Below are 21867 nucleotides of genomic sequence, written 5' to 3'. Positions count from 1 at the left end.
CTAAGTAGTCGAGGCTCTAGGCCTCCTAAACCCCCCAACCATAGTTATATAGCTTTATTCGAGATTAATTTTTGTTCGGGGGATTAAAAATCAAATCCCCTTACCATAAAAGTGAGAAAGCTGAAGCTCAAAGAGAGGGGTGGGAGCGTGTGTTGAAGGTCATCGTGCTTATCTGTGCCTCGTCCTCAGGACACCTATGCTAACATTTGAAAAGTTTCACCCTGTGCCTCAGGAGCCCTCTCTTCTCTAGAATCAGTGGCCCTAGCTTCGTCAAATCTCACTCCGGTGAAGAGATTCCAAGCCATCTCACCAATTCATTGCTCAACTCCTTGTTAAAATCACTTCAAGTGTAGTGCTAAGAAATAATCATGATGAGTCAAATACATCTGAGCATCAGAGAGAAGAGCAGGACTGCCCCATGTCCCATCGGAATGTTGCACTCTTAATAAGATAGCCAGGGATCACATTAGCTAGTTGGCAGACACAGAACACCATTGCCTCATACTGTCCCTTAAAACTCTAAAGATGTTTTTACAAGCTGCTGCAAAGACTTTTCTCCTCATCCTGTTCCTATCCTCTTGTTTACTTGGACTCAATTGCAGAGCTTAACATTTATTTCATTTATTCTAAAATTCCACAATTCTAAATGCCCACCATGTGCATTTCTGGGCATTCCATGAGCACATGGAGAATTCTAGGACAGGAGTAGCAAATTCAGCTACCTTGAGGAACCAGGCAGGTAGGGACAGAAGTCATGTAAATAAATGAACATGGCCAGGTATAGTTCAAAATTTGCGAGCTATGAAGTCTGCTTAAAGGAGAGCTAGGCCCCTTCTAAAGAAACAGCTTTACTCAGCCTCAGCTAGCCATTGCCACGCAAGAATCAAGTCCAGAGTTGCTAGATCTTATGATTTAAAAAAAAAAAATCTGGAAATCTGAATGTTGATTGGAAATATCCAGTCTTTTAAATGTTGGCCACTAACTCTCAAAGTTCTAATACACTCTATTGGCCAAACAAAACACATCTGCAGGCTGAGTTCAGGCCATGAACTTCGAATTTACAAACTTTGCCCTATGAGGATGAGGGAGTTGGGCAGCACTAGTTAATGAGACAAAAATATAAAAATGACTCGTGTTATCTTGGAATTAATAGCACAACATTTATTTATAATATTACCCTATTAATCATAGGCTTGAACTTTTTAAAGCTGGAAAGAATCTCTGGGATTATATTGTTTAATCCTCTTGTTTTATAAAAAAGGAATCTATGATTCACAGAGAAGAAATGAGTTGGATTTTAATTAAATGAATTCAAATGAATTCATGAAATGAATAAAAAAATCAAGTTCTTAGAAATTGAGGAGATAATTGGTACATCAGCTCCTCAAACCTTAGTCCATGGTTTCTCAATCTAAGCATTATTGACATTTTGGATTGGAGAATTCTTTGTTGTGTGTGTGGGTGGGGTGGAGGGGGAAGAGTTGTTTTGTGCATTGTAGGTTGTTTGGCACCATCCATGGGCTCTACCCACTAGAAGGCAACAGCATACTCCTGCAAGTTATCAGTGGCAAACGAAGGCAAGAATGTTTTTAGATATTACTAAGTGTCCCTGAGGGACAAAATTGTCACTGCCCTTGAAAACCACTATACCCTCTTCCAATCCCTTTGTCTTATGGTTGAGAGAACTCAGAAAACTCAAGAGCTTTCCCAAAGTCACATGGGGAGTTATTGGCATTGCTGGTACCAACACTTGAATCTCATCTTAATGCCTTCTAAAGTGCTCTCTTAACAAAAGCCTGCAAACATGAACTACAATTTTATCAGTAAGCTTCGTAAAACTGCATATTTTAAATTAAGAGGCAGCATGGCATAATGGTGAAAAGCATGGATTCCATGACTGACCAATCTGCGTTTGGTCCTCTGCTCTTCTATTTACTTGCTTTGTGACATTGACCAAATTAACCCCTCTGAGTGTTTGTTTACCACCTCACTTGAAAAGTGAATGGTAAAATGTGCACAGTGCTTCCCGCAAAATAGGGATTCATCAAATGGAAGTTATTATTATTACTATTATTTAACTGGACCTGGAGTCGGTAAACTATAGCCCACAAACTGAATTTGGCCTGCCTGTTTTTGAATAGCCTGTGAGCTAAGAAGAAGTTTTACATTTTTAAGTAGTTTTTAAAAATTAAAATAACAATGCCATTTTATGGTACATGAAAATCATGTGATATTCAAAGGTGAGGGCTCATAACTGAAGTTTCATTGGAACACAGCCACGTATTCATATGCATCTAGTCCATGGTTGCTTTCACGTAACAGCAGAAGAGTCACGTAGTTGAAACAGAGATCAGCAAAGACTAAAATATCTACTGCCCAGCCCTTTACAGAAAGATTACCAGTCTCTTAAATAAACCTTTAGTCTCCATGTAGAAAAACAGGCAACCATAATGTGTGCAGAGCCCTCTGGTGTGCAGGAGGTAACATAACAAAATAATTCATTTTTCCTTTCTGATGCCCCTTGCAGTTCTAGCATCTATAACCATTATATTTTACTCCGCTCACTTGAGATATTTCTTAGCATCTGTGTACATCCAGTATTTTCAGAAAACATAGGTTCCCAAATTATCCGGGACACATGAAAAAACTTTTTATATATGTCCTGTCCTGAATAAATCTCATTGTAGAATTGCTACTTAGAGCAATTTTTTTCACAGTCTGGAATATTTATCAAAAAGAAAGGAAACGGCTTGCTCAGTGTTAAGCCAACCACATATTTTAAGTGTTGTGTGATTTGAACAGGACAATAAAAAGGGATATCCGGTAAAAAGGAAGAATAAATAAGAACTATCTGCCAAGACCAAAATTTAAGAGATGTTTTCATGTCACCTCTTTTTTTAATACCTTGAACATCTTGGTTACAATTTAATCTTACTATAGCCTGAGAGTTTAAATGCCAGTATGTGTTTATAGCTCCAGCCCTGACACTAAGTAGATTCGTGGTCTTCAGAATTCCTTTATGGTTCAATACAATATGTATATTGATTGTCCAATACATGCCAGGTGCTGTGATGGGCATTGGAAGTACAAGGATAAATGAAACATGGTTTTGCCCTAAAGGATTTCACTGAGGATCTGGTTAAGTCATCAAACTTCTTTGAGTGTCACCTTCTCATCTGTAAGAGTAGGGCACTGAAATAAATATTTCATCTGCTCAAGAAACTTTTATTGAGCACCCCTGTCTTGCCATACACTCTAGGAGATATCAAGGAATGAAAATAGGACTATATCACTATAACAGTTCAATTACAAAGCATGCCTAGTTTCTGCCCTCCGAAGAGGTCACAATTATAATACAACATAATAAATGCGAAATGAATGTGAGAAGCAAGTGCAAGGAAGCCACTATTTTTTCTTAAATAAGGAAGGACTGACTCCACAAAAGAAGTAACATTAGAGTAAGTCTTAAATGATGTTTTCATTTATGACATGGCATGTTGGGGCCTCCCATCACTAAAAGGGATAAAGGCAAACCAAAACAAATTTAGAGACTGGGAAAGAAGACTGTGACCAACAAAATCAGCCCCTCGCCCAGTGGACCCGGCAATTCAAAATCAAGTCAAATGGAGATGGGCAAAATTCAGTGTAATCTTAAGTTTAAAACCAGGGAGAATCTGATTCAAAGGTAAGAGGCAAGTCATGTGATTCAGGCTTCAGGGCATTTGCTGTTCTTGGTTCTCAAGTAAACTAAAATGAGTCATTCTAAAGGAGATGATGGAAGTCAGGCACCAGTTTCCCCAAGGGAAAGGACATATTAGTACTAGGAATGAGTCAGGCCAATAGCCAAGTGCTCAGTTTTTAGGATTTCACTCTGGACCAGTAGGACAGAAACAGGCACCTAGGATCAGAATTAAGAAACAGCAGTACCACATGCTCACCTGTGTCTAGAAGAAGCTATACATATGTAAAATTACAGATTATTTCGAGTCCTCATGTACATGTAGCAAGAGAGCTTTGTACAGCTTGTCACTCCTGAGGGATCATAATCTTGCAAGCCTGGGTATCATGGCAAGAAGCTCAGGCACTGAAGGGGCTGATGGAGTTGGTCACAAAGAGAAAGAAGGATGCGAGGACTTTGTAAGTGGAAGCACAACATGCACAAAAGCACAATGGTGCACTTCTACTCTCAAACAGTCTCCATCTTCCCTTTCTTGCCCTCCAAGTTGCCATATGCAATTGTTTCTCCAATGCCAAGGAGAGAGCCCCATCATGACTCTCCATGTAGTGAGTCTTTAGTAGTTTGGCAAGAGAAGTAGGACTTGTACTCACTGTTTTATGCTGTTCTGATTAAACTAAATTAAATCCCAAACTCTCAATCCCATTGCACAAGGCACAAAATAGAGCCAGACCTGCTTTCCTCAGAAAAAAAAAAAAATCCCTTGACATTTGGACTTTTGAGGACTCTTCAAAAATTTTGGAAGCCTCTGCCTGACTCAGTGACCACATCTTTTCCCTGTTTCCCAATACGACATCATTCTACTCACTCCTTCATTTCCAAGGGTCCTCTATAAAGGTCTGTCTTACTGTGGCCAGTATGGAGCACACCTAGTCACAACTAGTTATTGACCCCTGATGTTCACCCCACCACTTCTCAGGGTACCCAGGTTTTACTAAGTTCCCTGGTGTGCTACACCAAAACCTTCCTCTCTGCCCCCTACACGCCAGCCTCCAATCCACTCCTAGGCCACAGTGCATTTGAGGGAAATTCAATCCATATGTTTCCTTTTCTTTCTAGAGAATGCATCCAGCATTGTTTAAAGAGGGAGGCAACAGCCAAGAAGAGCTATGTGAGGCCTCTCTTGGCCTTCCAGTTCTTCATTAGGGAGCAAGGAAAGGAGTACTTTGCCAAGAGCAAACCTGAAACATTCCTTTGAATTCAGTTCAATTATCTGCAAGTCACGTTTCCACACAAACATGTCCCCAGGACTGAGGATGCAAGGCACTGTTCAAGGCGTCTCCTGGATGAAGACATGGCAAAAGCTATCACCTCCATGCAGCTCTGTAATGTATATGAAGAGAATCAGTTTACGGGAGATTATTGTACATTATTACCCTCCAAAACTGACGAATGCCTCTCTGAGAATATAAACCCTATAATTATGAGCACTCACTTTCAGAGAACCAATGACTTTAGAGTTCAAAAGACAGAGATGTCTATAGGCTAAGAGAGAGCAAGGGATTTGTCTAAGGTCAAAGGGCTGATCAGAGTTTCATGTAGAACCAAGACTTGTGATTCCAAATTCAGCTGCTTTGACTTCTGCTCTTTATGCCCTGGACTTACACAATACTCAGTGCCTGACACGGATATATTTTCACACTTCAGCCTTTGTGACTTAATCTGAACCAATCCTTTTAAAAGTTTTCTTTATTTATCATATCTGCTTTTCTTGCATTTTAAAAATAAACATTGTGGCAGTTGGAGATCCAAGATTCTGTTACTAAAGTACAACTGGAAAATCTTAAGTATATCACATACAATCTGAGAAATCACTAATAAGAATTATAGTAAAAATTTATGACATCAATATAATAATTTATTCATTATTTTTAAAAAGCAAGGTCCTTGTGTGTCTTTTTAAAATATGTTTATCTAACATGCATTTATTTGGCACCTTCTTAAAATCTTCCAAGTGTTCATGTGGAGTGCTAAAGATTTTACAAAAACCAACGACATTCATTATCTTCTGCCTTTATGAAAGTTCTTCTTTCTAGTGGCCCCTTTCAGCCTTAAACCTCCAAAGTTTTAAGAAAAAAAAAAAAAAACCTCAGATTTCAAGGGAAGCAGATAACAAGGATTCAAGAATGAGGTAGTTGAGAGCAGGAGAACAGAGGAGGATGCTGGAGATTTTGAAAGTACGTAGGCGACAGAAGTGAAGGGGAAAAGGTAGAAGCCAGAATTCAAGGAGCCCTGCAGATAATACTGGTTATGGAACATAATGTCATAAAAGACCATGTCTGACCATGGACTTCAGAGTCAAGCCATGGAAGTCCAGATCCCAAATTCCCCAGAACTAGTTAGAGAAGTTAACTTTCAAGCATTCACTATTGTAAGCTCCTATCTCTTAATCTGTAAAATGAGGATAAGCACACATACTTCCAAGGATATAATACGATTGCAGCAAATTTAAAGAGACTGGCACAAATTGGCCAGGTATCGTAAAATTCCCTCCTCTCTATGTAAGACAAAGCCTAGAAAGACAGACTATTGCTCTGACCTTCTCTAGTCTATTCTGAGACCAGATGACCTTTTCTTCTTGACAAGGGAGTTTTGGAAATTGGAACCACAAAAGAATCAAATCCCGTGGACACAAGCTCCATTTGACTCTTACAAAAGGATACATCCCTTCCCTTTTCATCCAGTAAACCTGTTTTTATTCTTGCTATCCATACCTTACCTTGAGCAAAAGGGAAACAAACCCAGTTATCAAAATGTTCATGGTGTGAGGGTTGGGAAGAGGTGGGGGAACATCAGTCTCCTAGGAGTCTGGTCTGTTTGCACAGCTGCAGTCAATTAGGTAAAATAGTAATTGTTTTATACTTTTGCCCAATGCTTAATCCTGAAGAAGAATGGATGGTTGGTTTTCCTTTTTCATCTTGTTTTGTTTTTATTCCTTGTCATAATATTTAGATAGTATTTGTGTAAGGGAAGGCAATCATAATGAAATGGATAATCAAATGGAGGGCTCTAAGGAACATTTACAAAAGCCGTCACCTCAGAAATGCTTCATTTACCCAGACAGTGGGCAGCAGAGGGCATGGGAAAGTCTGTTTCTATGGACAGGGAAATGATTCATGTCAATCAGCTCGAGAGTCCCTCTTCCCAAACACTTTATATGTAAGACATAGCATAATAAATTGCCCCAATAAGCAGTCAGGATGCATCACATACCTTGCGAGGGCTGAACCTCTGCTAAGGACTGAAGGTGCTAACATGAGTGAGACACCCACCTTACAGCCAAGATGAGGGTGAGGCGAGCAAGGCACTTGCCTCCAGAGCAAAATTTTAAGAGTTGTCAGCAAATAAATAAGACTGTAATGCAATATTTTTAAAGAATCCAAATTAATGCAAAAACAATCCATGGTGCACAAAATATCAAAACTTTTGTTTGCTTATACCTTTGATTATTAGTTAAATATGCATTTAGACTATGAAAACTTTAAGAAAGTCACCAAAAGAGCAAAAAATAATGTTAACCTAATTGTAAAAGGAAGCTTACACTGAATGTAGAAAAAAAATAAGTAGCAAAAGCCATATGAAACAAAACAATTATGAAAACAACTATTAATGTTTTAAATCTCTCCTTTTTAATAGAAAACAGTTTTGTTAACTATTTTTAATTTTTAAAAACAGACATTTAGGGATAATAGGTTTGCTTTAAAAAATTAGACTGATACTACCTTCTAAAATAGAATCCTGTGATTTGAAATTTGAGAATACGATTGAGAGTCAAAAAGTATTCATTTCTTTTGATCTAAAAATCATACTTTAGGAAATCTGTCATAGATATAACCAAAACATAGAAACAGCATCATTCGTAGCTTGAAAAATAAATTAAAGCACCCCCAAATAGTCCATTATACAATCATTAAAAATGATGTTGATAGAGATCAGGCAATGTTAAAAATAACTACTTAATAAGCATAAATATATATATACCACAGTAACAACTACATAAAAATTGCATTTAAAAAGCTAAAAGTAAATACACTATAATAATAATTTCATTTTGGTGGTAGAAATCTGGTTTTCCTTCTTTGTTTCTTTTTTTATTCTTTATTTCCTTTCTTCCTTTTTGTTTTTAGGAATTGTATTATCTAATTCAATTAGATAATAATGGATGATCAAATGGTAAAATATGGTATTTTACATTGCATATTGTGTTGAACATTATCTATTATACTGTATTATACTGTATCAGGGTCCAGGCACGAAACAAACAGGTGGCATACTCAAAGAAACAATTCAAAAGTATTTAATTACTGGACTGCTTTCAGAGCTGTGGCAGGGTTAAGGGAAGTAACAAGAGATGACAAAAAATACCTGGGGTCTAACAACAGCTGGGAGCTGTGGCTACTCCTAGGTCAGGAGAAGAAGTGGAGAAAGCAGTTCCTGGAACCAGGAGAGAACTGTCGTTATAGATGGAAGCTGTCCAGTAGGAAGAACAACCACTACAAAAACTGTAGTATGAGATGGGAATAAATATTCCAATCTTTCTCTCCTCTATCCTTCCAGTCTTCTATTAGCATCTTCCACTGGCTGAACTCAGTTGAACACTACAGAGTAAAGGAGCCCAGATGATGCTCTCTGTTGAAGTCAGTTTCTTAAAGCACAAAGCAGGTAAGCAGAAAGGTGAAAAGTGGATCTGGAGGAACAAACAGGATACACCCTGCAAAATCATTGATAGTACCATTTCTAAAACAGAAAAAAATATACGAATTTAAAAGGTGATGGCATTTGAAACTTACTTCCCTCATCAAATGTGAATAAAAGAAATTCCTATCTAATCAAGTTTTTGGGTAACCTTGAAAATTAACAATGTCTATTAACTTTTGTCCTTATTATTATATACATGTTTATGGTGATGATAGTGGTGGAGGTGATGGTGTTGGGGTGGTCATGGTGGTAGTGATAATGATGGTGGTGATGGTGATCATGGTGGTGTAATGATGGTGATGATGATGTATATCTTGGTGATGGTTGTGATGGTGATAATGATGGTGGTGATGGTGATAGCAATAGCGATGGTGATAGTGGTGTTAGTAGTTGTGTTATTGATGTGCTAGTCTTTTACATAAACTTTAAGTTTCATGTGATATCAAGTGCTATCTTTAAGGGATGTATATCTCTATTCAAAGTAAGTAATGCCATTAAACACATACACATCTCCTGTGAGATCAGGGATGATCAGATGGTAAAATATGGCTCCTTCAGGGCCCATCTCTATGAAACATCTTTAATCCATAGAAAAATTTAACTCAACCCAGGGTACATTCACTGAATAACTACTATGTGAGGACTTCAGAATGAATGGAAGTGCTTACCTTCATAGACAGGCTTTGCAGCCTGAGAACAAGGACAGGAGTCAAACATACAATACTATAAACATGGCATGCTATGCTGTGATTATCTTCCTCGAAGAGTTGCCTAGCACATGTAACCTTGAAAAGTATTTATTTAAGAAATGCATGAAGGCTGTAAGAATTATCATGGAAGTTCAAATCAGCTCGATTTTATGGAGAAGATGATATTGAGCACTTAACTAATCTAACTACTTCACATCGTTTAACTCAGTAAGTATTCTCCAAAGTTCTATGAAATAGACATAAATATTATTCCCACTTTACAGATATGGCAACTGAGACAATGATTAAGCAAATACCTCTAAGTTGTACAGCTAGCAAGTGAATAACTTAGAATTCACCTCTACCAACATCATCACCATGAACATGTATATAATAATTATAACAATAATGACAATCTCCAGGTAATCCCAGTTCTAGAACATGGGCTTTTACACTTAATTTCCTCCAAGAAAGCTTTAGGGTGGACGAGGTGGAGTTAGAATTGAGCCTAGAGGAATGGGTAGTAACACAAAAACCCCGGGGAAGGCCATTCCAAGGGCAAGGAAACAGCAATAAGCAAAGGCCCACAGAAAAACCATGGAGGTAATTTGAATGACATTCTCAGAAATGCCCTTCAGGGAGGATGACGGGCAAGATGATCTGGAATTCAAGTTGCACATGGAATGGAAGTAATCATGCTTGGAACAATGAAATAAACAGAAAACAATCTAGAATAAATTACTTTATGTTCTTTTTTTTCTTTCCTGTTTTTGTTTTGTTTTGTTTTGTTTGTTTTTGAGATGGAGTCTCTCCCTGTCACCCAGACTGGAGTGCAATGGCTCAGTCTCGGCTTACTGCAACCTCCACTTCCTGGGTTCCAGCGATTCTCCTGCCTCAGCCTCCCAAGTAACTGGGATTACAGGCGCGCACCTCCATGTCCAGTTAATTTTTGTATTTTTAGTGGAGACAGGGTTTCACCATGTTAGCCAGGCTGGCCTCAAACTCCTGAGCTCGTGATCCACCCGCCTCGGCCTCCCAAAGTGCTGGGATTACAGGCATGACCCACCGCACCTGGCCTATTACCTTATATTCTTTAGGGTCTTTGATGGATGTTCTGTTTGCTTCAGAGGGACTCCTATCCTGGATTACCTCCAAAGGTGAGCAAATAATGGTGGGGGCAGAATGGGGGGTGCAGGGAGGACACAATTCTTCAGATTTGATGCTGTTTTGTCTAAACTGATCTCAGCAAGAAATGAGTCACAGCGCTAGCACTGTCCTATACATGGGAAGCAGTGTCAGTGTGAGCAAATGAAGTCTTGCACTAGGGAGCAAGAATAACCAACATGGGAGGGCCCTCTCAAGCCCAGGAGGGAATTCAACCTAGAGGCCTGCCTGGTGAAGCTTCACAGGAGAGCACAGCCGGGCTCCAGCGCAGGGAAAGTCTGGGAAATCTCTCTGCAGTTTCCTGTTCCCCAGCTGTATTTTATTGGCCAAGCCCACCTGCCCCAGCCCTCGCCTTTTCTAATACACCAAAAGTCACAGCAGCACCTCTGATTGTTTCTGCTACATTAAAACTGGCTGGAAAATGTGAAAATTCCTTCTATCTCAGGACAGCAAGATGAATGAGTACAGGGAAGTTATTTTTAAATCTCCTCAAAATAAAAACAATGTCAGAGGTGGTCAGGAGAATGAAAGAAAAGTAAATAAATAAATATCCCAGGCAAGGAAAGGCATGAGAAGAAAATACTATGTGTTTTTATTTGGCTTGGTTTCTTTCAAATAAAAATGTTGTTTGGCAAATATTCTGAGTGAGAATTTCTTTTTTGGCAGTGAGTTGGCTGTGTTGAGGCTCCCTTTGCAGATCACCAGAGCACTTCAAACCCGGCACAGGATGTGAAGTGTGGTTACCTGCATTAAGCCTCACTGTCAACCTAGGCCAGGCATGTGGTTTGAATTCCTCCCCAACTCTCCTTGGCTAGTCCATCTATCTTCTTTGACAGGTAGCCCTGAGACTCTGTTCTAGCTCAGTCAAGTCGTTTCACTGTATGCTTGCCTCAGTTTCCTTGTATGTAAAATGGGGCTACAATGGCTTGCTCAGCAGCCCTCACCAAAGCGAAGGAAGCAGACCTCCCCTAGAGGGTGGGAGGCCAGAGAATGCAGGGATGGACGACTTACAGGTGCGTGCATGGGCAGGAAGTGGGGTATTTTCAGATGGAGCGTTTTAGGTGCTCATAGATGGGCCAATTAGCACCTTCCAGTTACTGTTAGGTGAGGGAAAAGTGAGAATCAAAGGATATTCACAACCTATAAAAATATAGGCCAGGGATGGTGGCTCACGCTTGTAATCCTAGCACTTTGGGAGGTCAAGGCAGTCAATATGGTGAAACCCCATTTCTACTAAAAATACAAAAATTAGATGGGTATGGTAGGGGGGCCTGTAGTCGCAGATACTCAGGAAGCTGAGGCAGGAGAATCGCTTGAACCCAGAAAGTGGAGGTTCCAGTGACCTGAGATCACACCATTGCATTCCAGCCTGGGCCACAGAGTAAAACTCTGTCCAAAAAAAAATATATATATATGAGAGATATATCATCATACATATGATATATACATATGATTATGATATACAATTATATATCATATATATGATTCATATTATATTATACATATAATATGTATCATATATATGATATATGACCTATCTATAGGAGAAAAAACTAAATATATATTTTAATTACCTTTACTAGTGAGAAACACACTAAATACAAATAAGGGGTCCATTCAAAGTATAGACATTTTCTAAGTATTTATAAAAAAATTAAATAAAGGAATGGATAAAAATAAAATTATTCAAACATGACTACTATTTCTATACTTAGAAAATGTCTCCTGTACTCTTAGGCACTAACTTATTACTGGATATATACATATATACACACACACACATATATGTGTATATATATATAAAACAGTGAAAAATAAAAAACAAAGACTGATGCATCTCTCTCCCAATGGGTCTTACATTCCAGGGGAGAAGACAGACTTTAAGCAAAAACAAATAAATAAATAAATAAAAATTCCGATAGATCCTATAAAGAAAAAAATAAACTCCTCTGAAGAAAATCTCAGGGGTCCAATAAAGCTCACTTGTGACTGTGGCATTTGAGCTAAGATCTGCAGATAGCAGGAGCTAGCTATGTGAAGAGTGGGACAGAGAACATTCCAGGCAGAGGAAACATGATGTACAAATGCACTTGACAAAGAAGACACCAACATGTTTGGAGATCAGGGAGCCAAGGTCCAAGATAGAGCTGGATAGGCAGGAAGGAGCCAGACCATGCAGGGATCTGTAGGGGATGTTAAGATCTATGGATTTTATTTTAGCTGTAATTGGGATTTGCAGAAAAGTTTTAAGCAGGGAAAAAGGAGAGAGTTTTAGGAGAGTGAAAATAGTGGGGCCAGCCAGGAGCTCTCTGAAGAGACACAAGGCTGACGTGAATTAAATGGCCACAGTGGAAAGAGTTGGAGGCTTCAAGTTGTATTTAGGGGTAAAACGCAAAGAACCTGATGACTCATTGCATGAGGTGTAGCAAGGTGGAGAAGGTGGCAGGACAAGCTCCCAGAGCCCCAGTTTGAGCACTTGCGTGGAAGAATGTTATTTACTGTGAACGAGCAAGCTGCCTTGAGGAGCTCACAGTCCAACCTTCAGAAAAGACTATTTGCCATACAGATGCATATGTGCCATGTTTGCGGAATATGCAAAGCATTACATGAGTAGAAAGGAAGGAGACTATGAACCAGCATGCAGTTGGAAGAAGAGGCATCATACAAGGGGCACCCCTGGAGCTGTCAGCTGAAAGACAGAGAGTGTTTAACAGATGGAAGGTAGAAGGTAAGTCTCTCAGGAAGAGGAACAGCATTTAAAATATATATAAGTAAAATTCCCAGCTGAGTGCAGTGGCTCACACCTGTAATCCCAGCACTTTGGGAGGGCAAGGGGAGTAGATCACGAGGTCAGGAGTTCAAGACCAGCCTGGCCAAGATGGTAAAACCTGGTCTCTACTAAAAATACAAAACTTAGCGAGGCGTGGTGGCAGGTGCCTGTCATCCCAGCTACTCGGGGGGCTGAAGCGGAGAATTGCTTGAACCCAGGAGGTAGAGGTTGCAGTGAGCCGAGATTGTGCCACTGCACTCCAGCCTCGCCAACAGAGAAGGATTCCATCTAAAAATAAATAAATAAATAAGTAAAATTCTCAATCTTACAGAACTTTTGAGATAATTTATGTGGAAGTACCTAAAACCATGTCTTGGATTTCGTTGATGACGCTTACACCATTGTCACCAACTTGTCCAACAACAAAGGCTATACATGTAAATCTCATTCGTCTCCAGCCAAAGGGAGAATAAAATTCAAATAGACATCCCTGCCTCTTCCTTACAAACCTAAGATATGTGTATGAAATGATCAACATTTGTTCACCTGCAGGGCTGTTGACTGAAGCTTACAAAAAAGGAACTGATTTGTAAGGCTGGCTGGTTTATGCTTTACATTCTAAAATTGTATTCCTTTAAGTTTTAAAGTTAACGTCATTTTTAAATTCCTGCTCTCTCCATTTGTCTCTGTACATCCCTCAGCAACTTGCACAGGGCCTAACACAAGGAAGTGTTCAACAAATATAACCAAACAAATATGAGTCAGTAGAGCACGTATAGGGGTCTTTTATTTTCCAGGCATTATATTAGGTCAGGGTGTGCAGAGATAATTAAAGCAAGGTTTCTCTTCTCAAAGTCACAGACATAAATCTAAAGAAAAATATATGCATATACTCATATGCAGTGTGATAAATGTGTGGAAATAAATATATATCGTCTCTCTCTTCCACTCCTTGACAAAATTCAGAAGTTAAAAGAATACAGCCAAACCAAAATATTTTTAAATTTATAAGCATTTGCAGGCTTGAAATCTCCAAAGCAGAGACTTGAGGGTACAAAAATCAGACTAAAGTGCAGTGAGTGGAATTCCTTGAAGTTACCCATAAATATTCGTCAAGCCTTTCTCCAGTCCTATACCTAGTCATAAATCCCCGTTTCATTTCAAGAACTTTTACATTTGATCAACGATGCAGAGTGATGTTTAAACCAGGCCATTTGGAATATTCAATTTTCATACATAGTTTTAAGATTTTAATTTCCACTCTGCACGCCAGCTCAGATTTTCCCTGTCCTGAAATAAATCAGGATTTTCAAGACATGAAAGCAGGCTCCAAGTACAGAAGGGCTTTCTGAACGTTCAGCCTGGTTGCACTGCTCAGTCAAGTCATACTTACAAACAACTTACCTCTCACCTCATCTCAGCCCCAGGGGATGGATGGAAAACTGGCAGCAAATGTGGTAAGAGAAAAATGCCCAGCACTCAAGATCAACCTGTCAAAAAGAGGCGAGAACCATTCATCAAAGGAGAGAGGGACAAACCCAAAGATGTTGAGAAACATTTACCCAACCCATCTGAAACTAATTGGTCCCTCCACTTAATCTCCTCTTTTCCATGTCTTGCCAGTGGCCACAGAGATATGAAGGCATAGCTAGCTCCTAGCAATACAATGGCTGATGTATACAGGATATTGCTAATATATCATGTAATCAGAGCATGCTAGAACTGAACGAGTCTTTAAGGCTCATTAGCCAACTGCCTGGTATAGAGAGGAAGCACTGGGGGAGCAGAAAGGGCCCTGGACTTGGGGTCAGATCAGAACAGGTTTCCAGACTCCACTCTGTTATTTTCAAGATCTTAGGGGATGTCACTTTAACCTTTCTGAAAATTATATTCATCATCTGTCAAAAGGGAAAAAAAAGTTTTATTCATAGGGATTCCATTAAAGTATGATAATATAAGAAAATGCACCTTGGAAATTGCACTGAACATATACATGGGTGAGAAAATATTATTATTGTAAAGAACCCAATAAATGCTACTTGAATCCAATCAGTAGTAGTGTAAATACTCTCTTACCTGAACCTTTGCCTAACCGATCTGATAGAATATCCAATAGTTTCCATTCATTTTGTAAAAAATTTAAAGTTATGCCTATGGAATAGAGGGTGTCCAGTGCTGCTGGGCTAGTCTCTAGCATGCCAGAATCTTATCTCCCAGCAGTCCAGTGATACGCTGAGCAAAAGTCAGTTGTATTTGTCCTCAGAGTCCTTTGTTGTATTTTTTAATGTAATAAGATTGAATGAAATATCATGTAAGCTAATAAAATGTGAGTTTTTACACTTGATCATAGCCAAAAGGCTGAGAAACGATAAAATGTGAGTTTTTATAAAGAGATTTGTATTTATATGATAAAGTTCATACAACTATCTCAATACAAATGTTTAATACAACTGTATCAAGACCATTAATTAAAGTCAACTTGGTAAAAGACACTTGTCAAATTAGTCATGAAACAGACCATGGTAAAAGATTGGAGGAAAATAATAAAAATCTAAGAGGCCTAAACATTCAAATTTCCTCCAAGTGCCTTTATAGCTTGCTTCATTTTAAAGAAACTTAAAATTGTAGAGGTTATGGGAACAATCACTCAAGAGAGTCAACTGATATTCAGCCTTCAGAAAAGGAAACCCTGCAATATGCAACAGCGTGGATGAAACTTGAGGATATTAAGCTAAGTGAAATAAGCCCATCACAGCAGGACAAAGGCTGCGTAACTCCACTTATATGAAGTATCTAAAATAGACTCATAGAATCAGAGAGTGGAATGGTGGTTGCCAGGGGTTGAGGGAAGCAGGAAATTGGGAGAGCATGAAGGCTCAATTATCCAAGATGAAGAAGTTTAGAGACCTGTTGTAAAACATTATCTCCATACAGCAACTTACAGCTATACTGTATTGTACATTTAGAATTTTGTCAAACGGGTAAATCTCATGTTAAGGGTTCTTACCATGATAAAATAAAATTTAAAAAAGAAAAAGAGAAATAAAAAGAGAGAAAAGGTCAACTGGCCATTCCAGTCAGTAGATCTACAGGCAAAGCAAAAGCCTTAGCCCTATGTTGAAAGATTGTTTTATCAATTGCACATTAATATGATTCCCCTCCTAACTAAGCTAATAAACTAAAGCTAATAATATTATATTAATTGTGTATTAATATGATTCCCCTCCTAACTAAAACTAACCAGTGGTCAGCCCTGACTGACTTGTAGGTAATTATTTGTTGATGTTTATATACCCAGTTATCTGATGATCTATAGGAGCCCTGAATATAATTCATATTTAATGCCCGTTCCTTGCCATTGAGAAACCCACAATCTAGTTAGACATTAATGACATGTAAAATGCTTCATAATTCAATTAACATAAAAGTTAGCTTACAACTCTCCTCCGAGTGCAATAGTATCAAAGACAATACTAGATTTTTCAAAATAATTGAGGAACTGTTGTTTCTATTTTCTACCAGGTTTTGTCCGTTACTTCACCAGTTATCTCCTTATATTTCCTTATTATCAATTCACCTTCTCACCATAGAGGAAGCTCTCAATTGGATAAAGGGTATGAAAGAAGGGCTTTGAAGATGAGATTGAATAAGAGAAAAATCCAGGAGGCAGAAAGAAATTGAATAAAGGCCTGGGAAGTAGATAGGAGGGTAAAAAGACCTGGATACATTTGTTCTCATAAACATTTTCTTTTCTCAAATCTCGATTTTTTTTTTAACTTTTATTTTAGACTCAAGGGAACATGTGCAGGTTTATTATATAAGTAAATTGCATGTCATGGGGGTTTGTTATACAGATTATTTCTTCACCAGGTTTTAAACATAGTACCCAATAGGTAGTTTTTCAATCCTCACCCAGCTCCCACCCTCTACCTTCAAGCAGGTCCCAAAGTCTGTTGTTTCCTTCTCTGTGTTCATGTATACTCAATGTTTAGCTCTCACTTGTAAGTAACAACACATGGTATTTAGTTTTCTGTTCCTGCATTAGTTTGCTTAGGATAATGACCTCCAGCTCCATCCATGTCCCTGCAAAGGACATGATCTTATTCTTTTTATAACTGTGTAGTATTCCGTAGTGTATATGTACCACATTTCCTTTATCCAGTCTACTGTTGAAGAGCATTTGATTCCATGTTTTTGCTATTGTGAATAGTGCTGTGATGAACATATGCATGCATGTGACTTTATGGTAGAAGATTTACATTGCTTTGGGTATATACCCAATAATGGGACTGCTGGGTCAAATGGTAGTTCTATTTTAAGTTATTTGAGAAATTGCCAAACTGTTTTCTAAAATGGCTGCGCTAACTTACATTCCCACCAAGAGTGTATAAGTGTTTTATTTTCTCCACAGCCTCATCAGCATCTGTTATTTTTTAACCTTTTAATATTAGCCATGCTGGTTGGTGTGTGATGGTATTTCATTTTGGTTTTGATTTGGATTTCTTTAATAATTAGTGATGTTGAGCATTTTTTCATGCTTATTGGCTGTGTGTATGTCTTGTTTTGAAAAGTGTCTATTCATGTCCTTTGCCCAATTTTTAATGGGGTTGTTTTTTGCTTGTTATTTTGCTTAAGTTCCTTATAGATTCTAGATATTAGAACTTTGTCAGATGCATAGTTTGAAAATATTTTCTCCCATTCTGTAGGTTGTCTCTTTACTCTCTTGATTGTTTCTTTTGCTGTACAGAAGTTCATTAATTTAATTAGATCCCATTTGTCAATTTTTCTTTTTGTTGCAATTGCTTTTGGCATCTTTGGCATGAAATTTTTGCCAGGACCTATGTCCATAATAGTTTTTCTTAGGATTTCTTCTAGGTTTTTTATAGTTTTAGGTTTTACATTTAAGTCTGTAATCCATCTTGAGTTGGTTTTTGTACATGGTAAAAAGAAGGTGTCCAGTTTCAATCTTCTGCATATAGCTAGGCAGTTATCGCAGCACCATTTGTTGAACAGGACGTCTTTTCCCATTGCTTGTTTTTGTAAATGTTGTCAAAGATCAGATGATTGTAGGCATGTGGCTTTATTTCTAGGCTCTCTGTTCTGTTGCAGTGGTCCATGTGTCTGTTTTTGTACCAGTACTATGATGTTTTGGTTATTGTAACTTTGTAATATGGTTTAAAATCGGGTAATGTGATGCCTTCAGTTTTGCCCTTTTTGCTTAATGTATTTTTCACAATTCAGGCTTTTTTTTTTTTTTTTTTTGGTTCCATACAATTTTTGAATAGTTTTTTTTTTCTAATTCTGTGAAAAATGTCACTGGTAGTTTGCTAGGAATAGCATTGAATCTATAAATTGCTTTGGGCAATATGGACATTTTAACAATATTGAGTCTTACTATCTATGAGCATGGAATATTTTTCCATTTGTTTGTGTCATCTCTGATTTCTTTGGGCAGTGTTTTATAAGCTTGTTGTAGAGATCTTTCACCTTCTTGGCTAGCTGTATTCCTAGGTATTTTTTGTGTGTGACTGTTGTGAATGGGACCCCATTCTTGATTTGGGTCTCATCTTGGACGTTGTTGGTGTATAGAAATGCTACTGATTTTTGTTTTTTTTTTTTTGTTTTTTTTTTTTGAGACGGAGTCTCGCTCTGTCGCCCAGGCTGGAGTACAGTGGCCGGATCTCAGCTCACTGCAAGCTCCGCCTCCCGGGTTCACGCCATTCTCCTGCCTCAGCCTCCGGAATAGCTGGGACTACAGGCGCCCGCCACCTCGCCCGGCTAGTTTTTTGTATTTTTTAGTAGAGACGGGGTTTCACCGTGTTAGCCAGGATGGTCTCGATCTCCTGACCTCGTGATCCACCCGTCTCGGCCTCCCAAAGTGCTGGGATTACAGGCTTGAGCCACCGCACCCGGCCAAGAAATGCTACTGATTTTTGTGAATTGATTTTGTATCCTGAAACTTTGCCGAAGTTGTTCTCATAAACAACTTCACAAAAGTTTTTCAGGCACTTAGGAACCTTAACGTCTCTTTCAATGTGCCAAATCTAATCAACAGGCTTGTTCAGCCCCCACAGTGCGTTTTGTTGTTGTTGTTGTTATTTGTCTTTTTTTTTTTTTTCTGGAACTAGTTGACATTATTTATTTACCAATAGATATATAAATATAGTATCATCATTTATATATCAGACTTCATGTACAGATCAGCAGTTTCTCCTAAAATATCAGAAAGTCCAGCAATACCAGCATTTTCACATGGCAGCAATGAGCAGATACTTTCCCATATAGCAGCTCTTCTCTGCAGATGTGACAGGATCTCTCCCATATGTTAAGCTCAGCTCACTTCCTGGTTGCTGGTGGGCCTCATTCAGTTATATTCCTGTGAGCATACGTAGGCAGTTAAGATTTGAACCTTTATTGACTATTTACCTTGCAGCTTCGTGATACTGGGTCCCTGCCCTGAAGTGGATGCAGAAAAATAGGAATTGATCCAGGTGGCAGGTGAAACTCTGCAAAGAAAGGGCCAAGGGAATGACACAGAAATATATGCAACCCAGACATCTTTCAAAAATGTCATGGGAATCAGTGAAATATTGTGTTGAAGGGAAGGAGAGGCAAGAGATTAACGTAATTTCAGAACACCAAGAGAAAGGTGATGGGATAATTAGGGAGAAAAACAGAAAGGGATGAAGAAGGAGGAAGAAGAGAGGGAAGGGGACAGGATGGGAGGAAGAAAATATTTATGTAGCTGCTCTGCCAAGCATTTTTACATGAGCAGGTTTTAGGAGAATATTGTGAGACAAATTTTGGATGTACTGAGTTTTGAAGTTAGTGGAACTTCCAGAGATGGTATCTAAAGGGCAACAGACAAGAAAACAGGAAGATCATCTCTTCAACAATTCTTAATAATAAAAGTAATAACGATTAAAACATCTAATCTATATTGAACATATACTCCAAGCCAGTTGCCATGCTAAACATTTCCCATGTATGAGCAATCTTATGTAATCTTCCCAACAATTATAAGAGGTAGCAATAATAATAATAATAATAATAATAAACAAAAGCCAATACAAAGTACAGAGTTGCTATGCCAGACATTGCTTTGAAAGTTCTACACATACTAACTTATTTAATTTTTGTAACACCTTTATAAGATAGGTATTTTGTTATTGTCTGCATTTTACAGATGAAAAAAGTTAAAAAGTTAAAAGAGGAGTCGGGTGACTTTCCCAATATTACTTAGCTAGTAAGTACCAACATTGGACTTCCACTCATGTCTTTTTGAATCTGTAGTTTAACTGTTGAGCCATTACAGTCTACTAGCACCCCGTGCCAGGCACTATATTTGTCACTAATGACTCAAAAAATAAAATAGGATAGGCAGTCTCTACCCTCAAGGACCTCACAGTCCACTGAGAGAGACAGCCATGTGCACAAATGCTCCAGGCTAATATTCAAGTGTACTCTTAGAGATGTGTAGGTACCAGATGCCATGAAAGTGCAGAGGTAGGGGAACTGAACCTACAGGTGGGAAAGGTTGGTTGTCAGGGACTGGCAAATAAGTCTTCACAAAGGATGCAGCACAAGGTGACTGATTCTAAAAAGATGAATACAAATTTTCTAGTCAAGGAAGAGAGAGAAAAAATTGAAAAAAGGCATGGAAATACGAACATTTAACTCATCCTTGGGGAACATAAAGATGTCCTGGATGACTGGGAATTTGTAAAGTGGAAAAGGGCAGAAGAAAATAAAAATATAAGAGCAGATGGAAAACAGACTGAGGACGCTTTAAACGCCAGGTTAGGCAATGAAGGGATGTAGGAAGCTAGTATTTCTTGTGATTACTGTTATGCAAAATGTGTGCACTTTGGGGTTGTTGGTAATAGGGAGATATTGAAAGAGAATAACAAGCTCGGATGTGTATCTAATAAAGGTACCTCTGGCAACAAGGCAACAAGGTGGACATTGGAATGTAAAGGTGCTAGAAGACTAGAGAAAGGGTATTTAGAAGAATGGCAGTAGCCTAAAAAAGCAAGGATGGGGAATGAACACAAGAGGTTGAGAGAAAAGGAGAGATTAAAGAGAAATTGTAGAAAATTGAGATTAACAGGTTATGCCTTTGGAAGTGAAATACATCTTCTGGCTTTATACTAATCATTTAAAGATAATCTAATGGGATAACTTCCAAAAATTTAATTCATTTTGACTGTGGTGAATAAACAGTTATACTCAATTGAAAGGCAAGTTGCTATTTTAATCTTTTTATATTTATATCCATGATCTACCTCTTTCCATAGAGGATTTGAGGGGTCTGGAAAATCACCAAGTGAAATGCAGTGTCTGATGACAAGGGACTTCTTACTAGAAGAACCGCTGTAGCAGCATAAATCTGTCAAGTGAGACAGGTTCAACTTGAAGATATCAAGAAACATCCTCTGCGTCAGCTCCAGACTCCAAGTTGCTGTCCCTTCCTTTCTCTGGTGAAACAAATGGTGAGAAACTGTCCAGTTTGCTCTGCTGCTAAATTGAGCCTCTCTCTGGGAAGAGGAAGAAATAGTGAAACCGGCAATGGGTTTCAAACAGAGCATGCACACCCTTTCCTGAAGACATTTAAAATTACATATGAAAACATGTAAATAAATCAAAACTTTAAATGAGGCAACACCTTATTCTTAAAACGGATGAACTCTAAGCCAAGGTGAAGCTCTCAAAAACAACTCTATATTTAGTATAATGTGTAGTTATATATTTATAAACTCATGATGGTGCACAAATCTTTTTTTTTTTTTTTTTTTTTGCCTCCTTAATCT

This window comes from Macaca mulatta, chromosome 1 (genome assembly GCF_049350105.2).
Source record: "Macaca mulatta isolate MMU2019108-1 chromosome 1, T2T-MMU8v2.0, whole genome shotgun sequence".
NCBI lineage: Eukaryota > Metazoa > Chordata > Mammalia > Primates > Cercopithecidae > Macaca > Macaca mulatta.
This window is presented reverse-complemented; position numbering follows the sequence as displayed.